This window comes from Thalassophryne amazonica, chromosome 19 (genome assembly GCF_902500255.1).
Source record: "Thalassophryne amazonica chromosome 19, fThaAma1.1, whole genome shotgun sequence".
In the NCBI taxonomy this organism is placed as follows: Eukaryota; Metazoa; Chordata; class Actinopteri; order Batrachoidiformes; family Batrachoididae; genus Thalassophryne; species Thalassophryne amazonica.
The window spans coordinates 56673267-56690172 of NC_047121.1; positions in this window are offsets into that span (position 1 = coordinate 56673267).

The following is a 16906-nucleotide window of genomic DNA, read 5'->3' on the forward strand; positions in this document are numbered from 1 at the left end:
TGTTGTAATAGCAGAATGTCTGAGCCATTTATCCTCTGTTGGTTTCTTCAACTGTACAGTACCACTGGAATGACTTTGGTACCAGGTGTCTTTGGGGACTTCTTGGGGACCACTTGAATGACTTTGGTACCAGGTGAGTGGATACTTAGTGAGACTCAGGTGAGAGGGATCACTTATATTGTGAGGCAGGGGTGGGCAGCGAGGGCCGAGACACTGCAGGTTTTCCTTGCAACCAATCACCTCAGCAGGTGGATTGCTGATGAGCTTCTCCCCTGAACATAAACACCTGATCGTCAATGAAATCACCTGCTGAGACAAGTGATCATTAATTAAATCACCTGCTGAGGTGATTGGTTGTAAGGAAAATCTGCAGTGTCTCGGCCCTTCATGGCACATGATTGCCCACCCCTGTTGTGAGGGAACATCACCTGTGACATTTTGTCTTGTGGTACTTTTCTCTGGCCATGATCCAGCATGTGCAGTACTGCAGCAGATAGATGTTTCAAGAGGTGGCAAGACCGGTGGTAAGAGGTGGTTGACCAGTTGTCTACTTTGGTGGTTTTCCATCTTGCAACCAGGGTAGTCTCCATTATCAGGAGTAGGGATGGGTATCGAGAACCGGTTCCTTTCCGGATCCACCAACATCAATAAGCTTTTTGCTTAACGATTCTGTTATCGATCCTTCAGAGTGGCCGTTGTTTTGGGGGTTGTTTGTCAGGAAAATGATAATTTCTCTACATTGATTACAGACCCTGCAGCGGGTCTGTAATCAACTTTTCTGCAGCGCGGCTTTGCTTTGAACCTTGAACCAATCAAAGCAGTGGTTCGCAGATTGAAGCAGTGCTTCGATCTATTGCTTCGTTTATTTTTTCTTTCTTTCACTTAATTTTCCCCCGCTAAAACCCTAAAGAGCATACTTCTGTGAGTATTATTTACCTTTTTAATGTTAAACCGACCTGTTATGGTCTTCTGAAACAGGTGATAGATGTATAACTTAAAAACAGGAGCGATGCTAACGCATTAGCATGTCTATGGCATTTTCAATATTAAAAGTTAGCATTAAGCAGTTGCAGCTGTCTTCACATTCCGGTGCATTTGTTTTCAAATTGTAATATTTTTTTAAATTCATTTTTGTTTATATATTAATAATCTAATGCTTATTATATACAATATATACTTATTATATACAATTTTAGAGAGAGACAAAAAGAACCTGAATAGAAACACAACAGAAAATATAAAACCAACAATGAACATACATAAATAAATAAATACGTACAGAAATAAGTGTTTCCTGTGAACACCTAGTGACTCTTACACCTCCATTTCATCCCTGTCTTATTTACGTTTAATGACAGTTTGTTTCAGTCAAACCATATTTTCAATGTATTAATTTCTTCAGTGATTTCCTCCAGAACTATCTGCCAAACTAGAAAACTGCTGCATCCTTTAAGAGCAGAATACTACTGGAATGAATTTGAATAAGGAAAGTTGTTTTTTTTTTTTCTCACCTAAATGGATGCTGCACTCACTCCAGTTTATCGTCTGGAATAGTCCCAGATTGCATTTCAGAGTTTCAAGAATTCAAACATTTTCGTGCAGGTGGTGTTGGGGGGTAATTTTGGGTTTCAGCTTTTTTGTTTGTTTGTTTTTCACCCCTGAATATGTCAATCATGAGTCACTTTTGTGCGGATTAAAGTTACTAACTGGGACTCCTGTCTTGTTGCGAGAAAGAAACGAGAATCGTCCTCCGTTCTGTTCACACAGCTCCAAACGCTGTGCGGCTCTCTGACGAGTCAAGTTAGAACGATAGAGTCAGTCGGAATTAATAACTTCAAAGCAAAACACCGTTTTGTTTATTTTTATTTATGTCCAGAGATCAAGGATACAGTGACCAATTTCATATTTATTTACTTTAAGACTCAAGGAAATACATAGAAAACCTGTAAAGCCTACTTTTAGTACAAAATTCACAAGAGGTATCGATAAGGGAATCGATAAGGAATCGGATTGATAAGCAGAATCGATGGCATCAATATCGATAAAATCTTATCAATACCCATCCCTAATCAGGAGAGCAGCTAGCTGAATGAAGAAGGAGTTGGCCTGCGAATATGGAGACCTGGGTTGAATCCTGATCATGCTATCTTTCTGTGTCCTTGGACAAGACAATTAATCTGCACTGATTCAGTCGACCTAGCTGCAAATGGATACGGGCCTTGGCTGGGGAAGTTACCTGCGTTGGACTGGCATCCTGTCTGGGGGTGGGGTCATAGACTGTCATTCACTTGACACTATGGGATCCATAGATAAGCACCGGCACCAACGGGCTTCAGGGCCTGTATAGATAGGATGTATTTCTTACATATTTAGGGATGACAGGGGCCAAAGTCATTTGTACAGTAGCCAAGGATCCTCCAAAGAGACCTGATACCAAAGACATCCAGTCGTCTTGTTAGGTCACTGCTTGGAATCCAAGTCTGAGAACCATACAGGAAGCACCAAGACCCTAAAGACTTGGACCTTCATTCTCCTGCAAAAATATCAGCATCTCCAAACATTATGTCTACTTCTAATTTGTCTCCCAAATCCTAAAAGAGGAATAACTGGGACTTACTGTTCCTCGTAATATGGTGATATTATCCTCATTATGACTTTGTAATTCTCAAAACAAAGACGCCAGTTAAGCAGTGACAAGCGGTTTCTATGTCTGGCGATCTTACACGATATCCTCAGCTGCGGCACAATAACACCCCCATTCTGGCCATCGTTTGCTCAAAATATGTCAATTTCAACCTCGAGCTCTGGTTTTTTTTTTTCCTCTGATGTTTATTCCGTTATAATGGTTGTAGGTGGAAGCACACACGCTGTCTTACAACTCTTTGACCTAGGTTGTGTAATCACAGTCAACATCATTTACCGCGCCACCGTAACCGAGTGTCAGACATGTTTATGCATCTCACAGTTAAAATCAAAATGTCTGCTTTGTTTACAAGAGCTTGCTGGATGTCGGGTTAAGATTTTGTTGGGTTTTTAAGTTCCTTCATTCAGATTCAGGTGGCTGATTTATTCCAGCACCCGTCACTGTGAAGCTGAGACCAAACAGATGGACTCACACTCCAGACAAAACTCCAGGGACCTGTCTTCATTAACAGGTTTCCTCCTCTGCACCAGGACACACGTTTGTCTTTTTTTCTAATCTATACACATATTTTCTCCTAAATCCATGAAGTGCATTTGTTTTTGCATCAGTCACTTCCACTTAATCCGTCCACGGTTTTCCGTTTCTCGTCCTGTCCACCTCACACGTCTTCTTTGAACTCAAGCCAAGTGCATCTTGTGTTCTGGTGATGGACAGCGTTCCTGCTCGGTCCTGACAGCACGCTGCCTTTCGTCTCCTCTGAGATGAGACAGTTGTGGGACAGCGGCGTCGGATCGCGGCCTATAAACATCTGGAGAATGTTCATGTAATCCGCGTGGATCCGATTCCTCCAATTGTCTCCGGCAGGAGTTCAGTGTTCGGACGGTAGCGATGGGAGAAATAAAGCAAACAGGGAAAGGGAGGAGGAAGAGCTTCAGGCTGGTTTGTGTCCTCGACATGTTTCAATCCTGCACAGAAACGTTCCAGAGGAAACACACAGATGGTGTAAATAAAAATCCCAGCCTTGTAAGAGGTACGACTGTGGGGTTCAGGGTCACCGTGACTGAGCGAGTCATTTAGACCGATAAATTTTGAATAATGGTAACCTTTGACCCTTCTGTTCAAGGCTGCTGTAACTGTGTGTCCTTTCCCCTCAGACTGTGCGGCGTGTGTGTGTGTGTGTGTGTGTGTGTGTGTGTGTGTGTGTGTGTGTGTGTGTGTGTGTGTGTGTGTGTGTGTGTGTGTGTGCACGTGGTGTCACAGGGCAATCTGACGCATTTCCTGGTGCAGAATCTCCCAGTGAGGCGGCTGCTGGGAAAACAGCGATAATGTCAGACCAGTGAGGTCACGCCGTTTTTCTTTCTGGCTGATTTTTCAGACATGGAAGCTGTAACATCGTAGCATTGCCTTCCCATTAGGGTGATGACCTTTAGTCTTTCAACTGTGTATCTCCTTCATCGTGAACCTTCTTGTTCCAGCAAGATGAGACCTTTATGGAAAAATGAGGAATGACTCAACTAGAGTCAAAGATTAATGATGAGAGCCAAAGAGCCCAATGTGAAGGTCAGGACCACCAGCTGACTTCACTGGCTTACAACATCTGGGCTGGAGAAGATGCTTCTTTACTGTGTTCATTGCCATTATTATCCATCCATCCACCATTATCAATCTGCCATCTACTATCCATCTGTCTATCGCCTATTCATTAATCGATCATCCATTCATCATCCATCTATATATCATACACCCATCCATCCATCCATCCACAATCTATGCATCTATCCATCCATTATCAATCTATCACCCATTCATCTGTCTATCATCTCTCCAGTCACCAGTCTATCATCTGGCCACCCACCTATCATCCATCCATCACAATTTATCTATCATCAATCATCCACCAACCATTCATTCATCCATCATCCAAACTATCTACCATCTGTCATCCATCCATTTATTATCCATCTATACATTCCTCTATGGTCTGCCCACCTATTTGTCCTTCTATTATTCACCCATCCATCCCTCTCTCATCCACCAATTCATCATTTATCTATCTGTCTGTTATCCATCCACCCTGCCATCATCCACTCTATCACTGATTTATCTATCATCCGTCCATCCATCATTTATCTGTCTATCATCCATCCAGCCATTTATCATGATCCATCCATCCTTCTGTTATTGACCCGTCTACCCTTTTCTCATCCATTCATTCATCATCATTTATCTATCCATCCTATCCATTGATTTATAATATTATCCATCCATCCATCTGTTATCACCCACCTATCATCATCCATCTTCTGTCATCCATTCTACTGTGTTCAGCTGGCACAGGTGCATCAGGTTCTGACCACTTACTGATGTGACTAATTAATGAGACTTTGTTGTGGTGATGTTAGATATTTATTTATTTTATGGTGGTTATAGCTCCAGAATTACAACAAGCAGCAGCTCAACTCGACATCTTTTAAAAGCTTCCAGCCACGGCCAATTTTCTACACCACATGGGAAAACTGGGCCCACGTCCAAGTCTGGGACTGACCTACAGAGCTGTGAAGGGCAGAAATGAAGTTACAGCCTATTGGGGAAAATCGAACTTTTCCAGAAAAATTGTAACAGCACCAAGGAGTACAACTGATGAAACTGTTCCATCATTATTCCACCTCATAAAATGTACGAACGTGGAGTGGAGCAAAAACAGTTACAGAGCCAAATCACCGTGTGTAAAAGGGAGTGCCAACATGGTGGGATGCTGTGATGACATGAAGAACACCCAAAAAGACAAACCAAATGTCTACGTCTATACTATACTTGAGGTGTTTTGTATTTCTGATGCAGGATGTTATATGGAAAACCTTCGTTAGATGATGATGATGCGGTCTACGTCAGACACCTGGTTCTGGAACAGGAGTATGTTGTTGAATGTCACGCACTGAGACCTCGCTTGTTTGCATTTAATGAGGGATCCTCTAAACAGTTTAAAACAGACTATGGACCCTCAGCCTCATTCATCCTCATTCGTCCCGATGTGGACAGAGATATAAGCATCCAGAGGTCTACATGTTGGTCAGGTCCACCACACTTGGTATGTGGATGATGGCTGACCCTGGAATTTACCTTAAAGGCTTTATTTTGGCAAAGGTTGAAGTCACTGGGGTTAAAGGTCAAATTATAATCCACTCTGATTTGCACCAGATTTGTTGCAAACATAAAGGTCAGGTTCCAGGAGAGGTCGGATTTGCCCTGGGGTCAGGGTTATGTCTTTATATCTGTCTGTTGGACAAGTCCTTCAAGATCCTTTGGCTGATTTCTACCCAAATTGGCATGTAGATGAAGGCCAACCCTGGAGATGACCTTAAACGGTTTATTTTTACAAATATCAATGTTATGTGTCGACGCGGGTTGAGGAGCGGACCTGCGTCAGACGGAACCCAGCGCTACAAATAACCAGAAAAGCGGTTCCAAAAACAATATATTTATTCACCCACTGGTGCATAAAAAGTGTTAAAAAAAAACAAAATAGCGTCCTTCTGGTGGAGTGAAGGCTGGCACACTCTCCAGTGCCCAAAAAGATCGAAGCCCGGCACTCCTGGACCCACTACCACCACCAAACACCCCCCAGGTGGACACGACAAACCGACTCTCTGCGAAGCATAGAAGAGGTGAGGTAAGTTAGCAGTTACAACTAATATCCTTCAAAAGACACACACTATTAGCAACACATACAGGTCTGTATTTTAAGCTTTATGCAAATAAGCAGCTTCTCACAACAGGTGGAGGACCACTTGTCCGCATGCCACAGCAGTGAGAAGCGAGCTGCACAATCCTCATCACAATTCAAGTATACTGCGTAACAAAATACCAAGTTACTATCAACAATTAGTCAAACACTTAATCACCTTTGATGTGTGCTGACAGCATGTGTCCCTCACCCTTCCCTGCTTCACGGGCTCGATGTGTCAAACCCAGGCGCTGTCCTCAGCGTCTCACAAACAAACATCACAAGGTCGAGTTCCCGGCAGTTCTGCTTGAATCACACATGACTTAAATGCAGAACGCTATCCAATTATCTGCTTCAGCTGAAAGTCTTTAAGGTTGCATGTGAGCACCATTCACAGGTGCTGCACATGATGTTGATGAGGGTGAAGGATTCTTCAGCCAGCACCTTCTCCACAGACAAATCAGTTCTCATGCCACCTGGAGAGCAAAGAAAAGAAAAGAACACCAAAATATCCAGCCACACCCCCCAACACACAACAGTACCCCCCCTTTAACGGGAAGCCTCCCGGCGACCGAACAGACCAGGCCCGAGAACAGCACCTCCCTCCGGGGTCCCCGTCAGGAAGCAGACAGCACCATGCTCCCAAGGTCCACCACAGACAGCAGGACAGGGCACCGCAGCTGGAAGGCCGGCTGGCATCAACAAAAGCCCCAAAACATTCCCCAGTACAATCCAACACACAGGAAAAAACACAAAACCCACCCAAAACCTCCCCAGGGGACCGTCCCATCAAACCCCGGGAAGAAAAGAAAAACTCCCAAATGCAAAAACCCAACACAGCCCCACAAACACAATACAAACATAAATGCATAAAAGGAAAATAACAAACAACCCCCCCAGAACGACCTGCAGAGCCCAACCCCCCCCCCCAGAAGGCCTTTACCGCCAGTTCCAGGAGGAACAGCCAGAACCAGAATCCCACACAGGTCCCCAGGTATACATGGAGCAAACGGCACCCCCCAGAGGACCGTACCATCAACCCCAGGAGGTACCCTCCCCACAACCCCGGAACCCCAGACCCGGCCACACTTGGCTAGTTGGCACCAAGCCAATTCCCCCCCAGAGGACCGTCCCATCAACCCTGGAGGTGGAACCCGGAAGGAAACAGAACAAAATCAAAACTCAACCCCCGGAGGACTACCAAAAACAACCCCGGGGGGATATAAAATGACCGTAAACCCTGTTACCCTCCCCGGCACCCCGAAAGACCCCAGGTCCCTCCCAGAGCCCCTCGGCGGCTCAATTTTGGCGAACGGCTCAAAACATTAAGCCGGGGAAGGGAACAGGAAAAACTAACCCAGCCCCAACCCCAAGGCACAGCGGAAAACCGGAAATACGTCCGGTGCCCCAACTCGACCATACCCCAGCCTCTCGGGAGGGGTGGAACTACCGAAATGGCGAACGGCAACAGATCGGCCCACCCCTCCGACTGAGGTATGTCTCCGCTGCACCACACCCCGGCAACACCAATGACGAACGGTACAAAGGCTCACCGAGGCTGGAGTGGAACCGGGCCCTAACCAAACCAAGAAAAACGCCCCTGACACCCCCCCCCCCCCCCCCCAGGTGCAGAGGTCTTCTGAGAATGCTCAGCGTGACCAACCTGCACCACCCCACAACCCACAAGACAAACGGTCTTGGGGCAAGTGAGGTTGGGGTTAGGGATGTAGGGAAATAAAAAACAACAAAATAAAACGACCCAACAACCCAAACAGAAAATACCTAAAAACACATAAAAATTAACAATTAAGTGAGCCCAGACGGGCTTCTAACCGCCTAACATTTACTCCACCAGACACGCCTCTGACTCCCCAAACAAATTATAACCCCTATTTAAAGAAAACAAAACATTAACCCGTACTTTTTTTTTTCTTTTTTTTCTTATGTGTGTTATTTTGCCTGTCCCAGAACACCTGGAGATACGTCACCATTATTTTTCTTGACGTTTCTATGTCGGGGCAATACAGTACTCTCTGCTCGTCCGAGCTGCATGGGCTCGTCAACAGGAGGAGCCAGTGGTCCCGTCGGAGGAGCCTCAGTGGGGCGAAGAAGAGGCGGCCCAGATCTGTGTCGGGGAAAGCCCCGAGATGAAAAAACCCGCTCTGATGGGCGTCCTCTCTCGCGTCCACGCTCCTTCATCCGATCATCTAGACGAATCACCAACGATATTAGCACATCTAAATCGTTTGGCTCGTCACGGACTGCCGGCTCGTCTTTTAATGACTCATTTAACCCATCTACAAACATTCCTCGTAAAGCTGCGGCGTTCCAACCTGACTGAGCAGAAACCAGAGAACATTGCATCAAAAATGAAGCACAGGCTTCAACGTCTCCCGCATAAGGCTCCGGACGACAAACAATCAGTTCGGATGCCGCATCTCTGGGAGACGGAGTTATCTGCAGCAGTATCGATGGTGCCGCAGCTGGAGCAGCAGGAAGCAGAACGGCTTGCGCTGCAAGCTCCGTAACACGGGCGTCTGTTTGTTTAATTTGGTTTGCGAGAAGCTGTAATTGCTCCCATATTTTCTCCAAGTGTTCTAGAACTTTTTCGGCAAAAGGAACCGCCTCTGCCGCTGGGTCCATTATGGAATGGCCGGGAACTACTGTTATGTGTCGACGCGGGTTGAGGAGCGGACCTGCGTCAGACGGAACCCAGCGCTACAAATAACCAGAAAAGCGGTTCCAAAAACAATATATTTATTCACCCACTGGTGCATAAAAAGTGTAAAAAAAAAACAAAATAGTGTCCTTCTGGTGGAGTGAAGGCTGGCACGCTCTCCAGCGCCCAAAAGGATCGAAGCCCGGCGCTCCTGGACCCACTACCACCACCAAACACCCCCCAGGTGGACACGACAAACCGACTCTCTGCGAAGCATAGAAGAGGTGAGGTAAGTTAGCAGTTACAACTAATATCCTTCAAAAGACACACACTATCAGCAACACATACAGGTCTGTATTTTAAGCTTTATGCAAATAAGCAGCTTCTCACAACAGGTGGAGGACCACTTGTCCGCATGCCACAGCAGTGAGAAGCGAGCTGCACAATCCTCATCACAATTCAAGTATACTGCGTAACAAAATACCAAGTTACTATCAACAATTAGTCAAACACTTAATCACCTTTGATGTGTGCTGACAGCATGTGTCCCTCACCCTTCCCTGCTTCACGGGCTCGAAGTGTCAAACCCAGGCGCGGTCCTCAGCGTCTCACAAACAAACATCACAAGGTCGAGTTCCCGGCAGTTCTGCTTGAATCACACATGACTTAAATGCAGAACGCCATCCAATTATCTGCTTCAGCTGAAAGTCTTTAAGGTTGCATGTGAGCACCATTCACAGGTGCTGCACATGATGTTGATGAGGGTGAAGGATTCTTCAGCCAGCACCTTCTCCACAGACAAATCAGTTCTCATGCCACCTGGAGAGCAAAGAAAAGAAAAGAACGCCAAAATATCCAGCCACACCCCCCAACACACAACAATCAACCTAATATGGACCAAATTTGGCACATGTACAGTAGTGTTCAGAATAATAGTAGTGCTATGTGACTAAAAAGATTAATCCAGGTTTTGAGTATATTTCTTATTGTTACATGGTAAACAAGGTACCAGTAGATTCAGTAGATTCTCACAAATCCAACAAGATCAAGCATTCATGATATGCACACTCTTAAGGCTATGAAATTGGTCTATTAGCAAAAAAAAACGTAGAAAAGGGGGTGTTCACAATAATAGTAGTGTGGCATTCAGTCAGTGAGTTCGTCAATTTTGTGGAACAAACAGGTGTGAATCAGGTGTCCCCTATTTAAGGATGAAGCCAGCACCTGTTGAACATGCTTTTCTCTTTGAAAGCTTGAGGAAAATGGGACGTTCAAGACATTGTTCAGAAGAACAGTGTAGTTTGATTAAAAAGTTGATTGGAGAGGGGAAAACTTATACGCAGGTGCAAAAAATTATAGGCTGTTCATCTACAATGATCTCCAATGCTTTAAAATGGACAAAAAAAACAGACGTGTGGAAGAAAATGGAAAACAACCATCAAAATGGATAGAAGAATAACCAGAATGGCAAAGGCTCACCCATTGATCAGCTCCAGGATGATCAAAGACAGTCTGGAGTTACCTGTAAGTGCTGTGACAGTTAGAAGATGCCTGTGTGAAGCTAATTTATTAGCAAGAATCCCCCGCAAAGTCCCTCTGTTAAATAAAAGACGTGCAGAAGAGGACACACATCAGCTGGCCTAAAGAGAAATGGAGGAATATTTTGTGGACTGATGAGAGTAAAACTGTTCTTTTTGGGTCCAAGGGCCGCAGACAGTTTGTGAGATGATCCCCAAACTCTGAATTCAAGCCACAGTTCACAGTGAAGACAGTGAAGCATGGTGGTGCAAGCATCATGATATGGGCATGTTTCTCCTACTATGGTGTTGGGCCTATATATCGCATACCAGGTATCATGGATCAGTTTGGATATGTCAAAATACTTGAAGAGGTCATGTTGCCTTATGCTGAAGAGGACATGCCCTTGAAATGGGTGTTTCAACAAGACAGTGACCCCAAGCACACTAGTAAACCAGCGAAATCTTGGTTCCAAACCAATAAAATTAATGCCTTGCAGATGTGAAGAAATCATGAAAAACTGTGGTTATACAACTAAAAACTAGTTTAGTGATTCACAGGATTGCTAAAAAAAAAAGCAGTTTGAACATAATAGTTTTGAGTTTGTAGCATCAACAGCAGATGCTACTATTATTGTGAACACCCCCTTTTCTACTTTTTTTTTACTAATAGCCCAATTTCATAGCCTTAAGAGTGTGCATATCATGAATGCTTGGTCTTGTTGGATTTGTGAGAATCTACTGAATCTACTGGTACCTTGTTTCCCATGTAACAATAAGAAATATACTCAAAACCTGGATTAATCTTTTTAGTCACATAGCACTACTATTATTCTGAACACTACTGTATGTAGCTGGATTCTGGAAAGGTCAATCATTTGGGTGAAGGTGAAGGTCTGCCTTGGATAGACGGATTAGGGCAGTGTCTGATGCTTTATGGACACTATATCAGAGCATCGTGGGGAAGAAGGAGCCAAGCCAAAAGGTGAGGCTCTCAGTTTACCTTTTGATTTACGCTCCCATCTCCGCCTATGGTCTTGAACTGTGGGTAATTTTCGAAGGAATAAAGTTGCGTAAACAAGCGGCAGAAATGAGATTCCTCCATTGGGTATGTGGGTTTAGACTCTGGGCCAGGGTGAGAAGCTCGACTATCTGAGAGGAATTTGGAGTAGATCCGCTGCTTCTTCACTTAGAAAGAAGCCAGCTGAGGTGGTTCAGGCTGAGGTGGTGAGGATGCTCTCTGGTTGTCTCCATAGGGAGGTCTTCCAGGCATGTCCAACTAGGAGGAGGCCCCGGGGAAGACCTGGAACATGTTGGAGGGAGGGATAGTTCCCAGGTGGCTTGGGAATGCCTTTGGATCTCCAGGGAAGAGTTACAGGTCTTGGCCCTGGATAGGGAACTGTGGGATGAGATGCTTGGTCTGTTGAATTATGTCGTTTACCAGTAATTTATATCCAAAACAAGATGACATCCTTATTTATACCAACATACTACCATAACACCCCCACCCCCCATCTGACTTCTTAATTAATCTTTCACTTCATAAACGTGCCATCTGACAATAATTTTTATATTTTATTTATTGCCGTTTGTGCTTCCTGCCGTGAAATTCCAGAAGTGTGCAGCTCCGACAGTGTGACACATCTGTGTGCATCCCAGACGCCTGATTTAATTTAATGTGTTGAATTATTAATCTGCACCGTGACTCAGAAGACCCCGCGTCAAGGCACTGACATGAACATGATCACATGACTTCAGAGATGGAATCTGTAATATGCGTGAATCCAGCAACCTCGCTAAACCTCGCATTCGTGGTTCATTACTTCCTGCCATGAACAGAAAGGAGGGTGATGATGTCATTCGAGTGCGTACAGCTACAGTTAATCTATGTTAAATATCATCTACTGTAGATTTAAACCGAATACACGCTGTCTCATTTATATCACAACACTGGCACGGGGTTAAAAAAAAAAACTGTTAAAAAAAATGCTGCCCAACAATGTGATTAAGATCTAGTTCATACTGTTAAGGGACAAATAGAGCTTAACAACAGAGCGTCTAGATAAATGTATAGATTGTGTTTGTCGTTCTTTGTGTAACCGCCTACACATTTTCCTCAATACAGAAAATAAAATCTGTACAGGAAGGAAGAGGGACTCTAAAGAAAAAAATCAAACCAAAGGAAGGATGTGAAGGACAGGAAGAGGTAAAGACGGACAGACACTGGAGGGAAGCCTGAGACGGGGTTTAGATTCTCGACTCAACCAGCAGAAAAACGACGACACACAGACTCTCAGGAGTATGACTTTACACCTCTGACATTCTCACGTATCTAATCTGGTTTTAAACATTTTTTTATGCGGATATTTGCTATTTCTGGATTAAGGCCGAGCCCATAGACCAAACACCAAAACCAATGAGTGAAATATATCATCCAACCATTTTCTACACTCGCTTATTCCGGTTACAGGTGACATGGAACAACATGAACTCATCACGAATCCAATCCTTTCAAACTTAAACAGATCCCATTTATTAACGAGCCAAAGCAAGAGTTTAATTAAGTGCTTATTGCACTGGAACGCAACTGTTTTTATAATCTACAAAAATATTTTTGTCACCAGCTTTTGAGATATATATATATATATATATATATATATATATATATATATATATATATATATACGAGGTCTCTTAGATAATAAACAGACCCTTTTATTTTTTTTTTTGACTATATGGATTTGAATGACATGCGATTACACCAATCATGCTTGAACCCTCGTGCGCATGCGTGAGTTTTTTCACGCGTGTCGGTGACGTCATTTCCCTGTGGGCAGGCCTTGAGTGAGATGTGGTCCCGCCCTCTCGGCTGAATTCCTTTGTTTCACACGCTGCTCGAGACGGCGCGCGTTGCTTTATCAAAAATTTTTCTGGACCTGTGAGGAATATCCGAGTGGACACTATTCGAGAAATTAAGATGGTTTTCTGTGAAAAGTTTAACGGCTGATGAGAGATTATGGGGTGTTTCTGTCGGTGTAAGGACTTCCCACGGAGCGGGACGTCCTGCAGCGCTTCCAGGCGCTGTCGTCGGCCTGTTTCGACCTGAAAACATCCTAATTTAAGGCTTAATTCACCCAGGACGTTGTGAGAGAACAGAGAAGATTCAGAAGAGGCCGGCATGAGGAATTTATGCGGACATTCCACTGTTTAAGGACATTTTTTTAATGAAAGACGTACGCGCAAATTCGCCGAGTTGTTTTCGTGACGACTCGGCAAATCTGTGTGCGCCGCGACAGGAAAAACACCTCCGTGTTGAAAACCATTTGTAGAATTCAGGCGGCTTTTAATGGCTTTCAACAAGTGAGTAACTGAAAAATTGTTTAACAGCTTGGGCATGTTCCAACTTGCCCGTTAAGATTTCCAATGGAGGTGTTTTTCCTGCCGCGACCCCCCCGCGGTCGGGTCCAGCCCGACATGCGACTCTGCCCGCACGTTCTTTCATTACAAAATGACCGTTAACAATGGAATGTCCGAATAAACTCCTCATGCCGACTTCTTCTGAAAGTTCTCTGTTCTCTGACGACTTACTGCGTCAACAGAGCCTGAAATGTGGAAGTTTTCAACTTGAAACGGCGAGACGCTGCCGCCTCGAAGCGCAGATCGCCGTCAGGCGCCGTGGACCGTCCTTAAAGCGACACTACTAGACCAAAATCTCTCATCAGCCGTTAAAATTTTTACCGAAAACCAGCTGAATTTATTGAATGGTGTCCACTCAGTTGTGCCTTACAGTTTTGAAAAAAATTTTATCAAACAAAGCAACAGTCTCTGAGCCATTCCTAAACAATGAAAAAAATCGACGAGCGGGTGGACGACTCCTCACTCAAAGACTGCCCACAGGCGAATGACGTAACCGACAGGCGTGAAAAAACTCTCGCATGCCCACGAGGGTTCAAGCATGTCTGATGTAATCACACGTGATTCAAAGCCATATGGTTTTTGAAAAAATAATAAGGTCGGATACTTTTCTAATAGACCTCGTATATATATATATATATATATATATATATATATATATATATATATATATATATATATATATATATATATATTAGGCAGCACGGTTAGTACTGTTGCCTTACAGCAAGAAGGTCACATGATCGATTCCCACCTGTGGCTTTTCTGTGTGGGCTTTGCATGTTCTCCCCGTGTCCATGTGGGTTTCTTCTGCACGCTCCAGTTTCCTCTCACAGTCAAAAACATGCTTATTTAGGGTCTGCTCCTTTCTCTGCCCCTGATCAATTCTACGTCTGGAGTTGGTCCCCGGGTGTCAGACTGTCGCTGCCCACTGCTCCTAGTGGTTGGATTGTGTCTAAGTGTAATTAGGATGATTAAATGCAGAGGACAAATTTCGTTGTATGTATGTATATGTACAATGTCAAAGCCCCTTCTTTTTCTACTAAATTGATCTCCATTAGTGTGAACATGACCTGAGGTCAAACTATCGTCTTTCTGCCCCGGAGTCCTCCACAGCTGCCACCTCCGTCCCAAACAATTACTGTCAAGAGACCTGATGTTACGCAGCTGCACCAACCCACTTCCACTGAAGCCCGTCCCCATGCAGAGTGTGTTTGTACTTCACCAAGGGGACACACATGTGGTACTCAAGTTAGTCCAGCTTCATACTTGAGTGGATTTCTGCTGGTAGAACCTTCAGAACCTCCTTCTGTGAAGACCAGCTGTGTTCGGAGAGAAAGTCAGGAGAATGTGGTCTTTCTGATTTGATGAAATCTATCGTGTCATCTGTGCCATCAAATGGCGCTACCACCAGACAGTGAGGTGCAGTAAGACCCGACTGGCGTGCAGAGCCCAGATTTAATAACCCATAAACTTAGTGCAGGACAGACTAATCTGCTTAAAAGTTCACAGGTGCTCCTGAGACTAGACGCCCTGCAGTAAAACCACAATGCGTGATGAAATAAAGAGCTAAAGACAGCCCCTAACACGTTAATATTATTGAGTTGTTTCTTAACTGGCTCAGCCAAATCCGCCGGCTGCACTTTGCTTAATGTACTGTAATTGTAATGTAGCTGGTGTCAGCTGAGCCTCTGGCCGTCCTGGTGGATGTGATGTCACGTCACAGCTCACTGCCCGATCTGACACACCGAGATTCCTCACCGGCTCTGGGATTCTCCAGAGTGTCGAGTGCGGCTAAATGTGTGCTCAACTCGTAACATGTCGATCAAATGCATCAAGAAAAACAACAATGCAACTTGTGCTTCTCTTCTTTGCAGATGATGATGCACTGTGCTTCACTTTGCAAACATCAGTCATGTGTTCCTGGATTTTAACTCATGGTCACACACTAACTGTGAACATAAGGAAAGATGACCTCTAAGAACCTGAGTCCTTTAACCTTTAACCTTGGATACAGAACGCATCCAATTTTAAAGGATGTGTCCTGCATCCTTTAACCTTTATGTCTACAAACGGGTGATGCTGTATTTCTCCTTCTTTTATGTCTGTGTTAGAAAGTTGTTTTCAAGGTTCAAGGTTTCTTTATTGTCCCCATGGGGCAATTTGTTTGCAGCAGTAATTCCAACTCAAAAAACATAACAACAGTACAACTACAACTAAGACATTTACAAATGTGCATTGAGACAGCGAACAGCATTTGGAATCAGGGACTTTCTAAACCTGTTAGTTCTACACCGAGGGATAACATAATTAAAGTTAAAGTTAAACAAAATAAAGTTTTTTCCCCTCTGTCTGCAGACTAGACATGCAGTTCCTCAGGTTAAAGTGCCCCCATTCACCACATCCCTGTTGCTTATGAATTCCATCACTGTTGTCATGGCATTGTCATGGCAACCACTTACATCCCTGTCATTGATGCTACCGCTCAGTCAACAGCAAAACTGTGAGCAAGGCAGCAAGTAAAGATGACTGACGGAGCAGCAGAGTGACGCTGAGGCTCACCCGCAGTGACAACAGCGTAAATATTTTAAATCATTTCAGCATTAAAAATGTTCACAATTGAAGCGCGTTGACTGATATCATTGTTCCGAGGGGGTGGCCCACAGAGACAGTTCCTTCTTCCTCCTGAAGCTGCACTGGAAAAGCTTCAGGATGCACAGTCAGTTCATGGTTTATTCATGGATGTGACTATTTTAGGACTCGTACGTGAAGCGTGTTTATCTGAAAAGGCCGAGAATCCGAAAATCACTGACTTGATCCCACTGCAGCTCCAGCTTCCTCTCCTGCTTCCTTCTGTCCTAAATCCTGCATCCTAAACCTCCTCCTGCATCTGTTTCTGTGCACACTTGCACAAACATGCATATTTCACAGAGCCCGCATTCCAACCA